At 35.6% G+C, this 4,849-nt stretch overlaps 1 non-coding gene across 1 annotated transcript; it reads left to right on the plus strand.

Moving 5' to 3' along the window:
• The first annotated feature begins 4,204 nt into the window (after positions 1–4,204).
• Positions 4,205–4,307, plus strand: LOC117797192. The gene has a single exon (XR_004622110.1). It is a non-coding gene; the product is annotated as a U6 spliceosomal RNA (small nuclear RNA).
• Positions 4,308–4,849: the final 542 nt, after the last annotated feature.

Raw genomic sequence — 4,849 nt, forward strand, 5'->3', positions numbered from 1 at the left:
TTACATATATTATTATTATTATTATTATTATTATTGAAAATAAATACATAGTAATTCACCTTTTATAAGATTCTGACTTTTCATATATTTTCTATTACGGGAATATATTTGGGTCGCAAAGAGAATAATGAATGTAATTTATTTTTTAAAAATATTTATTTAAAAAATTCAGATTCTAAATACTTCTCAGAAGGCCCAAAATGATTCAATTCGTTTAAAACTAGTTTTTAATTCCTTCAAAGATACTTTCAAGTTCACATACTTGTGTGAGTATTAAAACCTTTATAGCCTCCTACGTCAATATAATTATATAGTTTTAAGGATTATAGCTATTAAATAATTTTCACAATTTAAACTGATTACTAACATTAAATCAACTGATTAAAAGAACAAACACAGGTCCGTTTATGTACTATTTTAATGAGCAAAAAAAATGGGAATTTTCTTAAGGTGAAATATAAATTTGAAAATAGTCATTGCACAAAATTTCCCTGGGATTAGAAAGTTAAAATGCTTCATAAATGCAAAGAATAGAATTAATCTCATGACTGCAGAATAATATAATATATCCAAAACAGTAAAATAAATAAAACAGCTAAAAAAATCTTATTCATTCAATCAGTTATTTATTCTATAAACATTTGCCACACCAGTACTATGTGGAAATACTGTATAGTGTGCTAACAATACAGAGAGAAGTGAGGCTCTCCTTCTTCCAAGGAGCTCGTCAGTGAAACAGGAAAGGAAGCAATTACAAAACAATGTGGCAAGTGTTATAATCAAGCTGAGTACAATGCGTTCGGGGAATATATATGTGTAGTTAATTTGATAAGGAATACTCATAAATTTGAGATCCATCATTATTTCTCCTGAACTCTTATAATACATGTATTTTAAATGAGAATGAGTAACCTAGGAGTAGCAAGTAAGTTTTAGCCATGATTGCTGAAGACTATCTGAAGTGCAATGGGGATAAGAATTCTAGAGATGTCTAGACTCAGTGGGAAAGAATGTGGTTATTTATCATATGTGCTGTGGGCGCAGAAAAGGGGAATAGTGATACACTGCACATGCCATCCTTGGGGTGGGTTAACGACAGAGATGTTAAATGGTTGGCATCAAGAACAAGGTAGAAGAGGGAGTGCAGCACATTCCAATTAAGTGTGGCTGAGAGGATTACATGTGAACAGTCATTCGAAGATGAGTTACTCCAGTAGGACACCTATTATAGGCTGGAGTCAGCTATCAGGTCTGAGGGAAGGAAGAAATGATTGAGGGACAGTAGAAGGGGGCAGTGGAGCTCTGCTGCACATCAACTCCATTTTTTTCTCATTTGTGTTCAGCCGGCAAATCATGAGGGGAAATAAAAGTGTTTGGAATATATTGTTTGATGTTTGCTTGAAGTTTATTTTCAAGAGTCATCCTTTAGGAGGGAGAAAGTTTTTCACCTGAAACAACACATCTATTATGACTATAGTTTTGAAGGTACAGGAGCCTTTGGGCAACAACAAGGGACAAAATAGTGTGTTGTTCAATTACATTCATACAATTCTTTAGAAATTGTCCTGAATGACAATCAGAGATTAAGAGCCCTGAAATGCTGAGCTCCACTGAACAACAAAAGTCTTAGCTTGATAGAATAACAATCTAGAATTAATCGCTGATAGACACAACATATTTGTGTTGAATATAAAATCAAATTAACACCAGTAGGTTAAATGGTAGGACTTATTTTTAGAGTAAATCTTTTCCCTTGGCATAACCTATCAAGCTTGACATTTCCTGTCTCTTTGCTCCTACGTTTTCAGTCCCATCTCTCATGCATTTTTATGTATACAAAATTGAAGCTGACAAGCATATTCCTCCCACTTGTTTGCTTTCTGTAAATGTATGTGCGTGTGTGTACTATGGAAGCCCTTACAAAATTTGGAAAAGGTATGCATCAAGTCAACTAACAAACGTCCAAAGTAAAAATATGATATCCATTTCAAAGTTTTCTTCAATATTGCATAGTAATCTGAAAGTTAGGAATTTCTTATTGGATCTGAACTCATGACTAACATTTATTTTCATGCTAGCATGCATATCTATTGGTGAAGAATTATTGCACCTTCTAAGAAGGAAGACATTATAAAATATATATATATACTTATATATAAACTTATATATATAAAGCAATGCCACATTTTATATATATACACGTATATGTATGTATATATGTGTGTATACATGTGCACCTATTCAATCAATTTGTATGTATCATACATAAAATTGGTCTTTGCTATTTTAAATTTATATGTGGCTTATCATATTAGGAAAAAAACTACCACTTGGTTACTTTAATGATTTCTTCCTTAAATAATTTAATAATTAGTGGAAGAAGTGAACCCAAATGGCTATTTTTTTTTTAAATATTTTATTTATTTATTTGACAGACAGCTAGCGAGAGAGGGAACACAAGCAGGGGGAGTGGGAGAGGAAGAAGCAGGCTCATAGCAGAGGAGCCTGATGTGGGGCTCGAACCCATAACGCCGGGATCACGCCCTGAGCCGAAGGCAGACGCTTAACCGCTGTGCCACCCAGGCGCCCCCCAAATGGCTATTTTCTTACATCTATATCCTTGGAAAGAAATAAAAAAACCCAGCTCTTCTATCCACTCTAGCAAGGGGGAGGTGGAGCCTACTGGTAGCGGAAAGTGCAGTGGAAAGCCCAGGGCAGCGAGGCAGGAGAAGATAAGGGTCTGGATTTGTGAAATGGCAATAGAAAGGGGGTGAGAAAGACTCTATGGTGACAATATTTTTTTTATAATTTTTATTTTGTTATATTAGTCACCATACAGTACACCCCCAGTTTTTGATGCAATATTCCATGATTCATTACTTGCGTATAACACCCAGTGCACCATGCAATATGTGCCCTCCTTACTACCCATCACCGGGCTAGCCCAATACCCCAACCCCCTCCCCACTGAAGCCCTCAGTTTGTTTCCCAGAGTACACAGTCTCTCATGGTTCATTCCTCCTTTTGTTTACCCCCCCTTCATTCTTCCCTTCCTTCTTCTACCGATCTTCCTATTTCTTATGTTCCATAAATGAGTGAAACCATATGATAATTGTCTTTCTCTGCTTGACTTATTTCATTTAGCATCATCTCCTCCAGTCCCGTCCATGTTGCTGCAAATGTTGTGTAATCGTTCTTTCTGATGGTGACAATACTTGACCAGTTTTGGCTACTGTTTGGGTTAAGACGAGGGAGACACAGGTGTAGGATCAAACGAACAAATGAACAAGAAAACAAACAAAAAACCCCAAAAAACCCCAAAATCGCCTTGAGTTCTCATGTTTGAGTAACCAGAAGAAAAGTCTTTTATCAGAAATAAGAAGGGATCATTTTGTGGCAGATTACACTTCAGTTTAGATATAAACCAAATTGGTTCACTTAAATGCAGTGTTCTATGGAAAGAAACACAAATTGGGGCCCCCAAAATTGAAGAGATCTATAGACCTCTAGTCAATCATGAGATCATAAAATGCTCATAACACCATGTTTACTCACCTCCTGTTGCTTCAGTGTGTTCATGAAAGTTGCTAAAAAACTCAAGTTTTCTCTCTTCCTACAAACTACCCCCATCTTTTAGAGCAACCAATTCCTTCAAGTTGTGTTGGAATAGCTTGGAATTTGTTATGAGGAGACAGTATTAAGTATGCCATACAGTCGGTGTTCACTAGGTCATGGACCTTTTTCTAAACACTACATATATTAGCTCATTAACTTTTAAAACTACTGTGTGAATTATGTGCTATTACTCTATCCCCTTTACGGGTTAAAACACTGAGGCATGAAGAAGTTGCTTGTTCAAAGTAACTTAGTGAGCAGTGAAGCTGGAATTCGGTCTGGCTTCAGAGAGCCCACTTTTAGTCACTACCCAGAGAGTCTCTCTAATGACTGCACTGTTTTGCTTACTCAGTGGAGAGATTAGGTGATAACTTGAAGAGTCACACCATATCCCCATCATTTTTTTATGTGGGGAGGACGCAAAACATGGTCAAATTTCATAGCTCAAAATGTAGAAAGTTAATTGTATGTTGGTTTCTCTCCTCTTTTGTGCCCAATCAGTAAAAGAGATGTCCAATAAATGCTTACTGGCTTTGCTGGGTTTTTTGTTTTGTTGGACTGGGCGATCAGATTAAGAATCCAAGAAATAGTGTTCGCTTTGGAAGCATATATACTAAAATTGGAATTAGAGAAGATTAGCACGGCCCCTTCACAAGGATGACACACAAATTCGTGAAATGTTCCATATTTTTTCTGCTCAATAAATACTTCAAAGCATAAAAAAACCCAAGAAATAATAGAAACTGGTTTGATGCTCTTTGAACACATAGTTTATTTTGTACTCTACATTGTGCTAAAAGAAATGAAAGAGGGTGTCTTAGTTTTCTGATTCTTGAAGCTAAAGGGGATAAACACATACACAAATTTGATACAGCTGGATGTCATGGAAGGGAACTTGAATCTGAATTACCTGATTCTAAGAAATCCTGAATTTAATTACCAGAGCAACAGTATGCCTATAATAATAGATTAAAATAAAGAATAGCATCCTCTTCACTCCTACACCCTAACTTTGGTCTTCCTGTCTACTTTTTCTAAGGAAATGGAATGTAGGAGATGAGGAAAAGAATTTCCCTTAATCAGAAAATCACAATATCAAAGAGTAAAAAATTAAGTCACCACATTTATGAATATAAATTGTAGAGTGACTCAACCTGCACTATGCAATTTGATCTTCATAGTCACTCTTTCAAATAGGTAGAGAAGACTTTTATCATCTCTGTCTTAGAAAGGA

This window comes from Ailuropoda melanoleuca, chromosome 19, assembly GCF_002007445.2.
Source record: "Ailuropoda melanoleuca isolate Jingjing chromosome 19, ASM200744v2, whole genome shotgun sequence".
NCBI classification, from domain to species: Eukaryota; Metazoa; Chordata; class Mammalia; order Carnivora; family Ursidae; genus Ailuropoda; species Ailuropoda melanoleuca.